The sequence below is a fragment of the Dipodomys merriami genome, unplaced genomic scaffold, assembly GCF_024711535.1.
Source record: "Dipodomys merriami isolate MVZ:Mamm:240054 unplaced genomic scaffold, mDipMer1.0.p SCAF_7, whole genome shotgun sequence".
Lineage (NCBI taxonomy): Eukaryota > Metazoa > Chordata > Mammalia > Rodentia > Heteromyidae > Dipodomys > Dipodomys merriami.
In genome coordinates this window covers 41170475-41189111 of record NW_027206290.1, presented here as the reverse complement: position 1 = coordinate 41189111, position 18637 = coordinate 41170475, and the positions used below count along the sequence as shown (strand labels likewise).

At 45.9% G+C, this 18637-nt stretch overlaps 1 protein-coding gene across 1 annotated transcript in view; it reads left to right on the top strand.

Annotated features, from left to right (window-relative positions):
• The first annotated feature begins 1416 nt into the window (after window positions 1–1416).
• Lrig2 (leucine rich repeats and immunoglobulin like domains 2) overlaps window positions 1417–18637 on the top strand; it is a 99950-nt gene continuing 82729 nt past the window's right edge. The window contains exon 1 of the mRNA XM_070006476.1: window positions 1417–1434. The gene's annotated coding sequence lies outside the window, so the exon portion shown is untranslated. The remainder of the gene's footprint in view (window positions 1435–18637) is intronic.

Below are 18637 nucleotides of genomic sequence, written 5' to 3'. Positions count from 1 at the left end.
TGCTTCTCTATTAAAGGAAGTCACTGGCAGTCAACCCAGGCCACTAATTTAAAAGAAAGGGATTACACACTGGCTCCTGTTGCAGGCACATAGGGCCTTATGATGTATTTACTTGATGGTACTTAACATGCAACCCTCACCTTTTTAACCTTGATGTTGGCTTCTTAGGCAAAAATAGGGTCAGGCCACCCCAGGGGATCAACTCGCATTCGCCGAACAGCCTGGTAAGTGAACATGGTCTCCTTTATTACTGCCAGGTACTGTGACTGTAACTGTGGCCTACCCTTTTCCTGGCACCACTTTATATTAACTATTTATATTACAGTGATGGGTGTCCTGGTTAGAAGGTAGCCATCTGGGATGGAGATGTGGCTCAGGGCAGATCACCCTAGTAAGGCCCTGGGCTCCATTCCCAGCACCACCACACCAGATAAAACCAGCAAAACCCAATATCCACCTTCTCAAGGGAGAGAACCAAGCATCTATTTTCCTGTTCGTCTTTAAGTGACACACAAGTGCTCAACAATTGTGCATTTGCATGTGTGCATGTGCATGCATATGTGTGCACATGTGTGTGTACCTGTATTGGGACCTGAAGGAGGCCCTCTCCATCTCACTTGGCTTTTTTGCTTAAGGCTGGCACGTAAGCCACACCTCCACCTTTGTGTCTTTGCTGGTAAAGCAGAGATAAGAATGTCACAGATGAGAATCTCTTGGGGCAGGCTGGCTGTGATCCTCAGGATTACAGGTGTGAGCCACAGGTGCTCAGCTCAACAAATGTTGGTGCTTTGTTTTGCAGTATTGGGATCTGAACTGAGGGCCTTTTGCTTGCCAAGCAGGCGCTCTACCACTGGAGCCACACCTCAAACAACAAATGCTATTCATCAGCCAATCAACCATATCTTGCTGAAGTGATGCCCTATCCGCCACTCTTCCCAGGATTTGTGGAAGTCTTTTCATCTCTCTACACCAGTTCTCTACATGTTCAAAACAGTGACAACAGCAGTCACCCATAGCAACCATGTGCAGCAAAATCTGGAGATCCAATGACAGCCAGAGAGAGGGAGTGTGGGTTGTAAGATCTCGCACTGTCATCTGATGCCCATTGGCTCTGAGGAAGGACGTGTGGAAGGGGGCCTGTGGAAACCTCACCTTCGAGAGTGGTATCACTTGCTTTCAGCACTCCACAAACAGCCTCTGAGGACCTTGCTCTGGCGGCACTCTGGTTCCCCAGTCTGCAAGGAAGGGAGGCTCTGTCTGGCCCCAGCCCATGACCCAGAGTGGCTCCCTGACATGAGAACTGCTGAGACTGAGCAGATGCAGTAGGAATGCTGGTGTTCTGCCCTGACTGCCTATTTTGGCCATCTCCCTGCTTTTTAGACTCCACAGTGAAGAGGCCTGGGGGTTGAACCACGCCAAAGACACCGGAGAAAGGTCAGGAATCTACCTCAATGGGTGGGAACTTGGGGAAGGAAGAGCAGGGCACTGTGGGGAACGGTGGAAAACAAATCTTCTGCAAGAATCTGGCATGGTAAAGGGACAGCATTCCTGTCCAGTTAACCTGTGTACACCGTAGGAGCTCTGTTTTCACGTGTCAACCTAGAAAAGGGAGAGATGACATGGTTATCTTCAGTCAAAAGTCAGCAGTGCCATTTGACTGCCTCGATTGCATGCTCTCCCGCAGCAGTATCGAGGGGCCAGCCCAAGGAAAGAACTGGGGAAAACAGAATCTGAGTGTTCTGTGTCCATTTTGTAGAAAGATATAACTGGGTGTGGCTGATACCTGCCTGCAATCCTAGCTCTGGAAGCGTAGGCAGGAGAATCTGAAGTTCAAGGCCACTGTGGACTATATAGCAATATCAAAGCCAGCTTGGGTAGTACACAGGAAAACACTGTCCCAAAAAGAGAAAAAAATAATAAGTTGCATCCCTGTGGCTCACACCTGTCATCCTAGCCACTCAGGAGGCTGAGATCTGAGGATTTCAGTTTGAAGCCAGCCCAGGCAGAAAAATCTGTGCGACTCTTATGTCCAATTAACCAGCAAAAAGCTGGAAACACAGGCATAACTCAAGTGGTAGAATACCAGCCTTGAGCAGAAAAGCCAAGCAAGATCACTAGGCCTTGAGTTCAAGCCCCAGTGCCAGCACACACACACACACACACACACACACACACACACACACACACACACACACACACACACACACACACAGAATAAGTATGTAAGTAAATAGAGAAAAGCAAAAGAGAAGGGAGAGGAAGGAAGGGAGGAGAGTAAGAACAAAGACCCAAAAATTAGGGGCTTCAGTTCTCATTGTGTTGTCCCAATGTGGCAGCCCGATAGTACTAGAAAAATTCTCCAGGACCTTCCTCCTCCTCCTGTGCCCTGGAAGAGCAGGGAGAACAGAGGTTTGCCTGTACTGGTCCTTTCTGGTGATTGGCTGTGCATGGCATCATTCCACAAACACTGCTAGGGGCCATCCCTTCTTGGTTCTAGCTCTGTGGTGGCCTTGAGTCTGCAGATCCCAGGGCAATAATCTTCCCTCAGGCCATGGCTGCTGTTGCTGGTCTGGCTTCTAATCTCTCTCCTGAGAGACCCAGGCTAGCTAGAAACTGCAAGTCTGAGGACAGGCTTTGTGTTGAAGGCCTGGATCTGAGATGGGGCCAAGGAACAAAGTTGACTCGTGCTGTGAGCATGGCTCCCCTAGAGCTGCGGCAGCCAGCGCACCTGCAGGCCATGCAAATTCTTCTCCAAGCAGTCTCTTCAGTAGCTTCAGAAACAGCGTTTGTTATTCTTTGGTTTCCAGTGGACAGGCAAAACTCTAATGGCAACAGTGGCTGTTTCTGAAGGCTTCAGAAATGAGGAAACAGCTCCACCAGAGGGGTCCTGGCTCCTACTGCTGCTGTGGGGCTCAGCGATGGGACTCCTTGCTGATGACCTGGAATTGATGTTGCCCTTTCAGGTCAAAGCTTTAAGTTCAGCCAGGCCTGGGTTGCTCACAACTATAACCCTAGCCAAGCAGGGTTTCCTGCCTGTGCAGGCAACTCTGTGAGACTCTTATCTCCAAGTAACCAGCAAAAAGCTGGAAGTCGAGTGGTTGAGTGCCAGCATTGAGTGAAAAAGTCAAGTGTCAATGTAAAGCCCTAACTTAAAGCCCAGCACTGCCACAAAAGAAAAAAAAAATACAAAGCAAAAAACCATATACTCAATGCATAACAGATCAACGTGTAGTTACTAGCAGGTGTAGTAAGGAGAATGGCCAGCAAGACTATGCTTAAGTTAGAAAACACAAAGCTACGTTCAGTAAAGAATGTCATTCGGAAGCAGGTTGTTGAGCCTGGAACAGAGGAGAGGAGCTCACAGGTGAGAGGTCCCGCAGCTGTCCAGGACTAGAGGAAGTACACTGCTGCTCCAGAGTTGGATGAGTTTGATTTCTATCGTGACCCATAAATACTCATAACATAAAGCAGACTGGCTCCAAACAGAAACAAAACAGATGCCCTTGTTTCTGATTCTGTGCTCAGCGAGCAACCTATTTTAACCAGCTCCCCAAGGGCTGTCACAGGACACGGATGCTTTGGCCCTCCACCTTTCTATTTTTTTCTAGTTCTATTCATAATTTCATGAGTAACTGGTATTCCAGTTTTGAATGCCAGCCTGTGAAAGCTTGAGTCAGCTTTGACAGACAAATCTATGTCTATGTGTTAATAGATTGGATTTCTAAGCTTATATGACCTATACCAGATCGTCACTGTGGTGAATTATGCCACAGGGGTAGGAAAACGTTGGGAGGAGAGAGGCTGCGAGTCCCCGAAACACCGTGGCTGCCAGGTGGTCAGCAGGCCAGCCTTGGACAGGAAGTTTTCAGGCACAGTGAGGTTCTTTCTAGATTTGGCACCAGCTTGTGTCTAGAATCTTGGTTGTGAGGCCAGATAGATTTTTCTAGGATTTTTCACAGAGGATTCCCGTGACAGTCACGCCCTCACTGTCTCCCGTGCTCCCTGGGAGAGGAAACAGCTCTGGGGGCTGATAACATCAAGCGCTTGGCCACATGTACCTATCTATTTGAAAAGTGGAGGGTTCTTATCTCTCAGTCCAAAGTTAACCTATTTGGAATTGACCACTGAGAGCTACCTCCTGTTTAAAGGCTCAGCTGTAAGTAAATAATCTAAAAAATTGAAGACCTTGTTCTCTATCAAACTTTTCAAAGATCTTAAGTGGGTAAAAGTTCATTGGACTGAAACAATAGAAATACTTGGAAGTGGAATATGGCTTTTTGTTTTTGTTGAGACAGGGTGCCATGATGCAGCTCAGGCTGGCCACAAATTCCCAACCCTTCTGCCTCAGACTCCTGATTGCTGGGATGACAGATATACTCCACCACAACCAGTTTATGCCATGATTCAAATCTCACTTTCCACCCTGTGCTCTAAGAGATATTAAAAAAATTACATAGTCCTACATTAATGAGCCTCTAAATTAGGAGAGGAACAAATTAGTTACTAATTTTAGAGTGTAAAGGTAATTACATGCCATGAGTTTGCTGATGAAATTCAACGCAGTAAATCACTTGTCCTCATTCATCTGATAAGTTCAGATTTCACATATTTTATCTCCCTGGTCCTTTACTTCTCAGATCGGAAGTTCAGAAGTTGGTCAAATATGAAAAACATGATGAATTTATCTGTAGTTTCATTAAAAAAAAGTTCTGCCCATACTCAGTGCTTGAACTCAAGGCTTTGCACTCTAGCTTAGCCTTTTCACTGGAGTCTGGTGCTTTACTGTTTGAGCCACAGCTCCACTTCCAGTCTTTGCTGGTTAACTGGAGATAGGAGTCTCACAGATCTTTCTTCCTGAGCTAACTTCAATCCTCAGATTTCAGCCTCCTGAGTAGCTAAATTATAGGTGTGAGCCATCAGGGCCCAGTTAGTGTCATAATTCTTTTAACAACAAGGTGATCTTAGGTAAAGGAAGACTGCTGGAGAGCAAGTAGCCAATTTTCACACACCATGATATCTTACTGATAAAATCACAAGTCATATCCCCTACCTGACTTTAAAGCAAACCAAATAGATAGGACTTAAGTGATTACGGGTAGAATTTGTCTGCCCCTACCTCCTCACTCTGTGTAGGGAGAAGAAAGAGCCATCAGTGTATGGTCATTCTGAGTGCTTCCCAGGAGATCACCACATCATCACATCGTCCCGCTGTCAGCCTCGCCTCCTTCCCAGTGCCCCGTCACTAGATTGCCTGGATGCATTGGTCTTGTGATGATTTTTTTTTTTTTTTGTCAGTCATGGGGCTTGAACTCTGGGCCTGGGCGCTGTCCTTCAGCTCTTCAGCTCAAGGCAAGTGCTCTAACGCTTGAGCTATGGTGCCACTTCCAGTTTTCTAGTGGTTTATTGGAGTTTCACGGACTTTCCTGCCCCAGCTGGCTTTGAACAGTGATCCTCAGATCTCAGCTTCCTGAGTAGCTGGGAATACAGGCAAGAGCCACCGGTGCCTGGCCTTTGTGATGATTGTAACCAGGCATGGGTGCTCACACCTGCATTCCTAGCTACTTGGGAGGCTGAGAACTGAAGATCGCAGTTGGAAGCCAGCCTGGCAGTTAAGTCATATTTCCAGTTAACCAGCAAAAAGCCAGAAGTGGAGATGTGGCCCAAGTGGTATAGTGCCAGCTTGGGCAAAAAAGCCAAGGGAGAGCTTGAAGCCCTGAGTGCAAACCCCAGTTCAAGCACACACACACAAGGGAAGCAATTTTTGTAGCCACAAGAAACAATCTACCAACATTTATAAAACTGAAGGCTGAACACACTCTGTCTTGCAGATAATCTGCATGTACATCTTTAACATAATCAGATGTTTATCTCAACCCAAGTACTTGCATCTTGTTAACTATCCACCTTGTAATAAATGCTCAAATGCACTGAGGTTGTCAGTTGCTGGCTCAATAGCTAGGGAAGGGTGTTAGAGACAATGTTATCACCTCTCAGCCTTGTTCTTTTCAGGGTTTAATAGAGACTGAACTCAGTGCCTCTCAAGCATCCTGTTACTTGAGCCATATCCCCAGACTTTCTTAGCCTACTCTAAGCACAAGTATGTCACACCCTTTAGTCTTAAAGTTACGCACTACGTTTTCAATCTTGGCCAGTTCTCTTTCAGATGTGTTCAGTTGGAAATGATTTATTAAGTGTAGAGCAGCACCAATGAAAAGATGATTTAACATCTACATCCTACTGGTGGTGCATAAGTCATTTGTACAAGAACATCTTGATAATGGATGCAGCTCTAGGCAGCCTTCACACTGAAGCCTCCCAGCTCCCCATTCCCACCATGGTCCAGAATTCTAAAGAGGTTCTTTCTTTTTCTTTTTCTGGATAGTCTTCAACTGATCTTCTTTCTACCCTAGTCTACAGAGGACTAGGGTTACAGGCGTGTACCACCACACTTGCCAAAAGAACTTCTTTCTTTTCTTTGGATCATATCCTTGGAATCATCAAGAAGTTCTTCTCCTTGGACTGGTCCGCAGGGTGGTAACATATTGCTTCAGTGCAACATGGATAATTCAAAAGAGTAGCAAATGTGATGTGTTTGGAGTGTGTATATGTGTGTGTATATGTGTACTATGTATATGTATATATGTATGTGTGTATTTGTGTGTTTGTGTGCGCGCCTTAACTGTACCTTAAACTCGTGGTCTCAAGCTCTGGCTTGGCTTCTTCAAGTCTGATGTGCTACCATTTGAGCAAACCTCCACTTCAAGCCTTTTGCTGGGCAACTGGAGATAAGGGTCGTAAAGACTTTTCTGCCAGATCTGGCTCTGAACTTGGATCCTCAGAGCTCAGTCTCCTGAGTAGCGAGGATGACAGGTGTGGGCAATGGAGCCAGGCTCATTCTGGCTCTTGAAGCTGTCTGAGAATGGGCCTGAGGTGAGCCAGAGGAAAGAAGGCACCCACTAGAATGTGGGAGGTGCTGAGCATAGAGGTTCAGGTGTCGTTGCGTAGACTTCTCAGTCAGGGAGCCCTAGAGACTCCAGTGGACCCCAGTCTGAGCATATCGTGTTTGTATGTGGTTGTAGAGCAGCCTACATTCCAGAAAGACCTAGTACAATGAGAGCCCAGTACCAGTTAGCACCTTATAAATATTATTCATTCCCCGCTAAAGAAGCCAGGGTTTCTTCAGAGCAGCTTCTAAGAATAAAATGATAAGCCTGGGGTGTCTTGTTGGGTCATAAAATTAGGAAGCTCAAAAAGTGTTGAGACATGTAAAATGAGTGGCTTGAAAAAACAGCCACTTCCTACATCAGAGACAAATTGAACATTACTATAAGTACTCTCAGCAATAGATTATCCATTATGATTATTATAATTAATAGTTGAATTTGAATAAAATATGAACCTGTGAGTTTATACTGTCAAGAAAAAGAAGAGAACCTAGGCACCAGTGGCTCATGACTGTAATCGCAGCTACTCAGGATGCTGAGATCTAAGGATTTCAGTTCAAAGCCAGCCTGGGCAGGAAAGTCTGTGAAATTTTTATCTCCAGATAACCACTAAAAAACAAAAACAAAAACAAAAAAAGCAGGGAGCTCAAGTAGTAGAGAGCTAACCTTGAGCATAAAAGCTCAAGAACAGCTGGGCGCCTGTGGCTCACACCTGAAATCCTAGCTACTCAGGAGGCTGAGATCTGAGGATCGCAGTTCAAAGCCAGCCAGGGCAGGAAAGTCCGTGAAACTCTTATCTCCAATAAACACTCAGAAAACCGGAAGTGGTGCTGTAGTTCAAGTAGTAGAGTGCTCACCGTGAGCTGAAGAGGTAAGAGACGAGACAGTGCTCAGGCCCAGAGTTCAAGCCTCACAACCACTACCACCACAACCAACAACAAAAAAGCTCAAGGACAGTGTCCAGACCCTGAGTTCGAGCCCCAGGACTGGGAAGGAGGAGGAGGTGGAGGAAGAACAAAGAGAAGGAGAAGGAGGAGAGGAAAAAGAAGAAGGAAGAGGGAAAAGAGGGGGGAGGAGGGAAAGGGGAAGGAGGGAGAAGAAGAAGAAGGAAGGAGGAGGAGGAAGAGAGAGGAGAAGGAAAAAGTTCCCCTTCTTTCTTTAGAAATTTTTTGCCAGGTGGTAATGGCTTATGCCTGTAATCCTAGCTACTCAGGAGGTTGAGAACTGAGAAGGATCTTATTTTGAAGCCAGCACAAGCAAGGAAGGGTATAAGAAACTGAGGTCTTGAATTCAAGCTCCAGTATTGGCACAAACATAAATAAGAAAGGAAGAGAATGCATTAATTTTTAGTTATTATACAGTGAAGTATTTCAGGGGAAAGTATAACTTACAACCAAGAGGAAGTTCAATAAAAATAAAGACGCCCTCTCACACACACAGTTTGTACTAGGTGCTAAGGGACAGCATTGAAATAAACAATGAACCCTAACAAGTAATTCTGAGGATGAGCCCCGAAGACCTTTCCATGAACTTGAATCACACCGATTGTCTCACATGAGCTATGGATCTAACACATAACATGCATGTGTCTATTTATACTACGTGTTGTGAGATAAAACAACATCTTTATATCTGTTTACATTGCCTGTTGTAAGATGAAGAATTGCCCACTCAAGATGGCCTTGAGTCCCAGGACCCAACCCTGCTCTGTAGCCAGTCAACTCACCTCCTTTCAACTTCAACTCCACAAACTATCAAACTAAAGTTAAACAGTGTAACTTCCATCTCCACGTGGGGTGACTGGACACACATCCCACGCCTTTCTGGGAACAATAGGAGAATCTGGTTTTGACAGACAGGTTGAATCCAAATAACCTCCAAACACCAGTCCAAGATGGAACTGAAACCCGCTGACTGGAGCTCAAGGCTAACGTGCCGCTGTGAAGGGCTCCGGGCTAGTCTCAGGACTGGCTGTATTATCCCTGCACCGCAGCTTCCGGACATAGACAAAGCACTACGCAGAGTCTACTTGTTTCTTTTACAAAAGAAAAACAAATAGATGGTTTACTCTAAGAATGTATGGGAACTTATATGCTTAATGTCCATAAATACAAATTCTAGGAGCTCTTATCACCTCCAAACCCTTCAACAACTTCTCTTTTATCTTTTTAAACATCTTCATAAACTGTAGTTGTGTCTAGAGTAGGAAGACAAATAAGATAATAATTAGTCAAACATCAAAAAGCACTTATGTGGGCCGTCCATAGACTTTCAAACCTGTCTCCCACCAACGCCATGTTCATGGGGTTTGGGGTTTTTTGTTTATTTTAAATCTCTAGCCGTATCAATGCATCTTTGTTTGTTTGCTTTTTGTCCTTTCTTCTGAGTAATTACTGTGAATTTTTACCAGGTTAGGAATTTTTCTCTGGAGGAAACCCCAGATGATGATGATGATGATGATGATGATGAAGCCAGACAAAAAGGGCTTGATGTAAGCTCGGTGTGAGTCTCCCCTGCCTTTGATTTTTCTCTCCATGTTGAGTGGAGTTATGCATGGGCCTGCACATCCTCAGCGTTACACAGGGGAGAGGCCTCTGCCAGGGAGTCCTGCCAACTACACAAGATGAGTGTGGAGCTGTCCTCCTCATCAGAACCATGCAAACCATCTCACACTGGCTATGAATCTACTACTTGTGTATGTCCAGCAGGTAGTGTCTGTGTGTATATGTGTGTGTATGCACATATGTGTCAGTACCAGGGCTTGAGCTCAGGGCCTGGAGCTCTAACTTGGCAATTTCTCTCAAGGCTGACACTCTACCATTTGAGTCACAGCTCCACTTCTGACTTTTTGGTGGTTAATTGGGATAAGAGTCTCAAGGGCTTTCCTGCCCAGGCTGGCTTCTAATTACAGATCTCAGATCTCAGCCTCCTGAGTAGCTAAGATTACAGGTGTGAGCCACCACTGACTGGCACCATTTCACTTATAATGAGAAATATAATTCATTTATTTTGGACGTAAGGACTAGGGATTTTGCTTGCTTGCTTGTTTGTTCTGTGGTGTTGAATATTGAACTCAGGGTCTGTGCATGTTGGTCCAATACTCTACCATTGAGCCACAGTTCTGGCCTGTTCACTCTTGACCTTAGTGTAATGTCCAGAAAATAATGCAATAGTCCACATTTGACCTGAAAGGCAGAAAGTACACTATGATTTTACATCCTTTAATCTGGGCACAGCACAGCTATCAGTATCCAAAGACTGCATTTGGTGTTTTATCTCTGAAATGAGATTATTGATTCACATCGAGCTTAATAAAATCCTCCCGTACTTATTTTTCTTTTTTCTGCTCCATCAAGATGGTGCGCCCTGTCACCCCAGCCATGGTGGAAATGTAAAACAGGAGGACTGTGATCCAGAGTGGCACAGGCAGAAAGAAAGACCATATCTCAAATAAATCAGAGTGAGCTTGGCACTGGTGGCTCACTCCTGCAATCCTAGCTACTCAGGAGGCTGAGATCTGAGGATCATGTGCTCTACCACTTGAGCCTTGCCTCCAGCTGTAGCTTTTTACTGGTTAATTGGCTATGAGTTTCTCTCGGATGTGTATGCCTAAGCTGGCTTCAGGCTTGCCTTCGGCTGCTGGCGCCAGCTATAATAAGTGTATTTACATGTGTCTGTAAATATGCAAACCACAATTCATTGTCCATTTTGTTGTTTATGGACTTTCTCTCTGAATTGGAAACCCGACACCATAACCCTAGTTCTGTGTCATCAGAGATTTAGAAGATTACATTTCTGTCTACACAAATTATTGACTCTTTTGTTTTGAAGCTTTAGCAAGTTCCATTTGTTGAGATGGAGCCCTTCCGACTTTGCTGCCTCGAGGCCAGCTCAGTGCCCTGTGGTTCGGGGCACGGGCACACAGTTCTGGGCCCAGCATAGTCAGGAAGAGAGCTGGGCTTTTCTGCCTAGGCTGGTTTCAAATCGTAACGTTTCGACCTCAGCCTGCCATGTAGATGGGGTTCCAGGCTACAGCCCTGGTGCCTGGCTTCACTGAAAGATTTGAGCAAAGAATTCTAATAGCAAGGTTTGGGTTTAAGATCACTTTAGCTTCTGTAGAGAGAATGAATTTTGCTAGTGAAAAATTAAAATAAGCTGGGCACCAGTGGCTCACGCCTGTCATCCTAGCTACTCTGAGGATCGAGGTTTGAAGCCAGCCTGGGCAGGAAAGTTCATGAGACTCATACCTCCAATTAGCCAGCAAAAGGCTGGAAACAGAAGTTAGCTGAAGTGGTAGAGCACCAGCCTTGAGCCAAAAAAAAAAAAGCCAAATGAGAGCCTGAGAGCTTGTGTTCAAAGCAGCGTTCTGTAATGGAAGGAAGGAAGGAAGGAAGGAAGGAAGGAAGGAAGGAAGGAAGGAAGGGGGGGAGGGAGGGAGGGAGGGGGAAGGGAGGAAAAGAGGGAGGAAGGGAACAAAGAAAACAAAATCAGGTTAGAGGAGGCAGTGGCTCAGAGGAGGGAATTAATTAAGGGAATTAATTCAGGGAAGTGCTAAGGAGAAGTGAGTGGATCTGGAATAAGATTTGTAGATTGGAAAATGGGTTCTTCCCAGGCATTTTGATTAACTGGATCACTGAAAACTTATTTCTTTGATCTACCTATCCAGTAATCATTTCCAAAAATAGGACCTGGCCACTGCTGTGCCCAGGACGTCTGTGTACTTGAACACCTCACTTCTCCCCTCCCCTTTGTTCACCGGGCCAGCCAGCCCAGACACCGCATGACCTTCCTGGTAGGATTTTCACCTAACACAGTGCTCATCCTTCAGGGCTTTGGTTAGACACAGCATTCTCTGGGCAGGCTTTGCCCTCCTGCCTCCTCCTGTGCTAACTGGGTGTCCACAGCGATTGTTCCCCCCCCCCCCCCGCCCCCGCACACAGTCATTCTGCCATGATCTTTGTCATGTCTTCCACAGGTCTCTGCTCCATCCCATCAGTGGCTTGCTCCATAACTGGAACCCAGGAGACATATAACAAATATTTGTGAAGTTCATGAACTTGCCCCAGCTGTTCCACGTGGGCAGTTCAGGAACACATCTGTGAACTCTGTGCCAACATCTTTCCAGGGATCGTCACAGATGTCCAAACGACAATTTTCAGTATCTCATTTTTTTTCTAGATGAAAATATAATATGGGTGTGATTTTAAAGCATTACCCAACCGGGCTGGGAGAGCTTGTTTAGCCTGCACAAGGCCCTGAATTCAAGCCCTAGCACCACTACATAAATACTTGATTAATTAAAGAATAAATGCCAAATATTTATAACAATATTTTTAAACTGTTCTCTATCCCTAAATTTTAATTCTTTTAACCCAAGACCTAGTTTGTGCTAGGCAGCTGTCTGTGGGAGTGAAGGTCACCTATGGATGCTCATGGTTAGGCTGACTGCAGGCAGAGTCAGAAAAAGTGAATTTTCCTGTCACGCCTTTTGCACCTCTTGAATTTTGAATTATGATGTGTCAGTGTGTGCTGGTCCTGGGGCTTGAACTCAGGGCCTGGATGCTATTCCTGAGCTTTATTGCTCAAGGTTCACATTCTACCACTTGAGCCACAACTCTACTTTCAGCTTTTGGGTGGCTAATTGGAGATAAGAGTTTCACAGGCTTTTGTGCCCAGGCTCTTCAAACTGTGATCCTCAGATCTCATCCTCCTGAGTAGCTAGAGTGACAGGTGTGAGCCACCGGCACCCTGTGGTATGTCATTTATTTTTTAAATTAAGTTGTTATTATCGAAGACTTAAGTCTGGGAGGTGAATCTTTTTAAAATTATTATTAAGTGGTTGTCCAAAGAGGTTACAATTCTATACGTCTGGTTATGAGTAGAGTGAATCTTTATCAATGCCACTCTGAGAAGAGGAATTTAGGAGTTCGTTTTGGCAGCTTAGATCCTGGGATTTACTCCTTTTCACACTCGAGTTGTTCATTTGATTTGTGGTTCTGTGCTGGGAGGTTTTAGTGTAGGATCCTTTCCTTGGAAGCCCAGCCCCCAATCCTGTGCTGGAATCTAAACAGACCAATTTATGCATGACATCTCATTCCTTCACGCCCAGCAGCAAGTAGAAGTCATGTTATAACGAGATTCCACTGCTGCTGGAGATGGGTATGGCCGTCATGCGCCAGCCCTGCTTTTCACCAGCTGTGTGGCCTTCTGCAGACCAGGAATCTTTCCCGTGGGCTCTGGAGGTGCTGTGGAGTGACCCTGGCTTAGGGAGTGCTGCAGCTTCTGACTCTCTCCAAGGCCTCCCACATGCTGGGAGTCCAGAGCTTCATTTTTTCTTCTAAAGCTGGAACTCAGCCTCATTCTCCTACTTGTTTTTCTCTGCTCCAAGGAGGCACTCTATCACGGGAGCCACACTTCCACCTCTGACTTTTTGCTCTTAACTAGAGATCAGAGTCTCATGGACTTTCCTGTCTGAGCTGGCTTCAAACTATGATCCTCAGATCTCAGCCTCCTGAGTAGTTAGGATGACGAGCATGAGCTCCGGCCTGGAGCTCCATTTTAGTTTTTCTTTTTTTAAAAATTATCCTTGGACTGGGAAGGTGGCTCAGTGGTAGAGTGCTTATCTCACATGCATGAAACCCCAGGTTCCTCAGTACTACATACACAGAAAAACAGGAGTGGCACTTCTGGCACTGGCTGTAGATAATTTAGGATCATTTGATTTCTCTGACTGCCCTAAATTGTGCTTGAGTTCCAGAGAAGAGCCCCTATCCTCCAGCTGGGATTAGGCAGCTTTCTCCGGAGCCTGCCCCAGGTGCCTCACCCCATCTGCAGGGGGAGGGGAAGGAGCTCCTTGTTCCACCTGGATGCTGACTCATTTCTCCAGAGAAGAGATGCAGCTCTCAGCTCTAGCTCTCTGACACTCACCGAAAATGTGCACTGGATGTAAGCAGACAGCTGTGGTGCCTGCCCTGGGGATGTGGACCGCAGAGGAGGAGTCTGAGGCCAGCCTGGAGGGAGGGAGGGGGGAAGGGAAGAGGGAACAGAAACTCACAGAAGCTGAACTGAAGAGTATGATAGTAATAATAGTGAGGACAATGATAAAGCCAGTAGTTTGTGCCTGAAGTTCCAGCCACTCAGGGAGACTGAGGCAGGAGGATTGCATGAACCCCAGAATCTGAGGCCAACCTAGTCAACATAGCTGGTATTGGGCAGTAATAGAGTTCGTGTCTAAATCAAGTTTTGTGTGTAAGTCAAAGTTGTTTCTCGATCTTTGTCAGAGTTAACACCATCAAGTGGGTGGACACATGCTCACTGGGTTAGAGCTCCATCCAGCTCTGTAAGCAAGCCAAGTGAGGTCAAGGTCCCCGGTTCAAGCACCAGTACTAGCAAGAAAAGAGAGCTGACTGTGGGAAATTAACTGTGCTCATGGTAGGCAGGGACAGAAGGGGGAAACAGAAAGCAAAGGAAAGGGTGACACTGTCCAAAGGGAAATGCACTCATTGCCTGACTTAGAAAGCAGTAACCCTCCGTACATCACCTTTATAAGAACAATAAAACTATCGATTTCAAAAGCGTCAAAAGTGGTTCAAATAGAGTGCCAGCCTTGAATGAAAAGGCCAAGAGAGTACAAATCCCTGAGTTCAAGCCCCAGAACTGGCACACATATTCACAAAAAAGAAAAAAGAGTCTAATTGGGCACCAGTGGCTCACACCTGTCATCCTAGGCTACTCAGGAGGCTGAGCTCTGAAGATGAAACCAACTAGGCAGAAAAGTCCCTATAAGACTCTTAGCTCTACTTAGCCACTCAAAAAACTGGAAGTGGAGCTGTGGCTCCGTGTTACAGTGCTAGCTTTGAGCAAAAGAGCTCAGAGACAGGGCCCAGGCCCTGAATTCAAGCCCCACAACTGACAGGAAAAAAAAAGAGTTTAGAAAGATTGAAGAGAGAGTGGTGTGGTGTTCAGTCACCTACAATCCATCGCAGGTAAGACATTTTGCAAGAGGCAAAGGGCAGGACCTGAAGTAAACCTGGCCTGTCTTCCAGGTCAGTGCAGGGCATCTGTCCACCAGCAAGGATCTGCTGATGGACAGACAGACAGGCCCAGCTCTGCCTTGGCTTGCCTGGCAGACCCAGCCAAACACAGAACTGAGAAATCAGTAGCATCCTTTGTTTCTTTGCCTTGTTTTTGTTCCCTTCCACCTTCCTTTGCCTGAAAACAGCTGGCAATGGGATTTCTCTTGCACACACCTTGAAGGGCACACTTTTCCTCCTCTCTCCTTTCCGAAGGTGAGAGCGAAAGATGTGTGCAGACCAGGTTGCACAGTACCACACAGAAACTAGCACAGCTTCTGTGTCCTCCCAACCACCACTAGCCTTCGAACAAGAGTGACTTAAACTGGGAAAGTGGTAAGGCGAATGGTGCTGTTATTTGGGGGAAGAAAAACAATGCATTTGACGGTGGGGGTGGGGGGCAGAGGTTATGGGGCTTGAACTCTGGGCCTGGGCACTGTCCCTCAGCTCTTCAGCTCAAGGCAAGCACTCTACCACTTGAGCCACAGCACCATTTCTGGTTTTCTAGTGATTCATTGGAGATAAGAGTCTCACCAATTTCCCTGCCCAGGCTGGCTTTGAACCTCCATCTTCAGATCCCAGCCTTTTGAGTAGCTTGGATTACAGGCAGGAGCTATCAGTTCCTAGCTGAATTTTTTTTTTTTTTTTTGGTCTGGTCATGGGGCCTGAACTCTGGGCTTGGGCGCTGTCCCTCAGCTCTTCAGCTCAAAGCTAGTGCTCTACCACTTGAGCCACAGCGCCACTTCCGGCTTTTTTCTTTTTGCTTATGTGGTGCTAAGGAATGGAACCCAGGGCCTCAGGCATGCAAGGCACGTGCTCTACCACTGAACCATCTTCCCAGCCCTGAATTTTGTTTTTAATTAATTAATTTATTTATTTTTGTCAGTTGTGGGCTTTAAACTTAGGGCCTAGGCGCTGCCTCTGAGCCTCTTTGTACTCAAGGCTAGCACTGTACCACTTGAGCCACAGCGCCACTTCCAGTTTTTGAGTGGAGATAGAGTCTCACAGGGATTTTTCTGCGCAGGTTGGCTTCAAAATGCAATCCTGAGATCTCAGCTTCCTGAGTAGCTAGGATTACAGGCATGAGCCACCAGTGCCTTGCTGGAATTTTATTTTTGTGCTGGTCCTGGGGCTTGACCTTAGGCCTAGGTGCTATGTCTGAGCTTTATTGTTGATGGCTGGCACTCTACCACTTGAGCCACACTTCCACTTCTAGCTTTTTCCTGGTTACTCAGAGATGAGAGTCTTCCAGACTTTTCTTCCAGGGCTGGCAGATCTCAGCTTCTTGAGTCAGTAGGATTACAGGCATAAGCCACCAAGGCCTGGCAAAAATTGAATTTTAAAGTTTTTCTTTTCACTTTAAAAAAATGCTCTTGCCGGGCGCTGGTGGCTCACGCCTGTAATCCTAGCTACTCAGGAGGCTGAGATCTGAGGATCGCGGTTCAAAGCCAGCCCGGGCAGGAGAGACCGTGAGACTCCTATCTCCAATAAACCACCAGAAAACCGGAAGTGGCGCTGTAGCTCAAGTGGTAGAGCGCTCGCCTTGAGCTGAAGAGCTGAGGGACAGTGCCCAGGCCCAGAGTTCAAGCCCCACGGCCGACAAAAAAAAAAAAAAAAATGCTCTTGAGTTTCTGGGATGGAGTTTGGTGTTAGAGTGCTTACATAGCTCTGGTGTCAACTTCCAGCACCACAAAAACAAAAATAAAAATAAGACAAATAAAATTCTCTCTGAAGTACAGAAATACATTACCTACACCTAGGCCTGTGGACCTGAAGTGGCCAGGTAGGGTGAATCCATTCTGGATTGTCATCCCTGAGAGGAACGAGCCTGAACAAGAAAAACCAGAACTTGGGGTGAGAAGCCTGGCTCCATCAGAGCAAGCTGATACCAATTACAGACTGGCACCGGAGAAGACAAGAGCTTAAAGGACAAGAGACTCAGGACCCCAAAATTGTATTGGGGTACTGGAAACCATCTTCAATTTGAATAAGGGAAGAGTGGGACAGAGAATGAGAACAGATGCCTGGTTAAAGCACTCCTGATCAAAGTGTGGCCCCATTGATCATTATTTCAGTCTTTGTTTCTGTAGGGATTTTGGTCTGTTATCAGTTTACCTCTGGAGCCAAACAGGAACAAGCTGCCTGGCAGGTGGCCTCCCAAGCCGTGGGCTGTTTTCTTTAAGATGAGGAGATGGCCCTGCTTGTTTGAGGGGCAGTTTGCCTTCCTTGATGGGATGCGGACCCCCAGGTGACTGTGAGATGACTAAGGTTAAGAATGGGTCACATCAAAGAGCAAGTCAGAGGGGAGGGGCTGGAGGGTTAGCCTTGGTTAATTTAAAGCTCAACAAAAGCAGCTCTTCCATTGCCTCATAAACAGAACTGCCCTGTGTTCCTGGTTGCCTTTGCTGTGGCCTGAGTTTCCATCTAGCACCCTGTGCCCACTTCCCAGGCACCACTCAGCTCTCCAGGCCTCAGCACTCTGCTCCTGTGTAAACCAGAAAGGAGCAGACTTGGTTCACCTAGAGGGTGACAAAGCCTTCGCAAATGGTTCTTAATTCAACTATGATGCTGGTACCAATGAACTTTTGAAGTGTGGCGCACACTAGTCTTCCAGAGGGGGTTCATTATGACATTTGCATACTTATCTATCTAATGTCTGCGTCAGCCATGCCACCTCTGCCGCTCCCCCTCATCCCTTCTTAAAACATTCCAACAGGTTTCAGGTTTAATTCTGATCATGGAAACAAACTAGTGGTCCATTTTCATCTCATCCTCCCAGTCAGCCCCACTCCCGAGTGCCCATACTACAACAAAGCTTAGTGTACTTTCCTGTCATTCTTTTCATCTTTTTTGGTGTGTATTAATTGTGCTAAAGAATGGTTTAGCACAGTATTTTAGATGTGCATATATTTTGGACATAGATTTTATATATTATATTTTATTTTTATATATTACATTTGTTCCCCCCTCTTTCTTTGTGTATGTGTATGTGTGTGCTTATTTTTCCAATAAGGACTTATATTTATGCCTGGGCCCCTACCTTGATCCTCCAACTTTCTGCCTCTCATGTATCCAGGATGTCAATCATGTGCTGTAGAGCTCAACATTTTGGTTGATATGGGAAAGGTCTCTCAAACATTTTTGCCCATGATCTCTGCCTCCCAAGTAGTAAGAATTACAGACAGCACGTCTAGGCATGGGTAACTCACATCTGTAACCCTACCTACTCAGAACTGAGATCCAGAAGATGAAAGTTTGGAGCCAGTCTGGGCAGAAAAGTCTGAGAGATCCCAAAATAACTGGCAAAAGTCCACACTGGATATGGAGATTCCTCAAAGGACTACACATAGACTCCCCTATGATACAGCAATCCCACTCCTGGGCATTTGCCCACATGACCACAAACAAGGCCACACTAAAGCTACCAGCACAACCATGTTCATTGCAGCATTATTTACCATAGCTAAGATATGGAAACAACCCAGATGCCCCTCAGTAGATGAATGGATCAAGAAAATGTGGTATATGCACAATGGAATTCTGTGCTTCCATCAGAAAGAATGACAGCACCCCATTTGTAAGGAAATGGAAGGTCTTAGAAAAAAAATTATATTAAGTGCA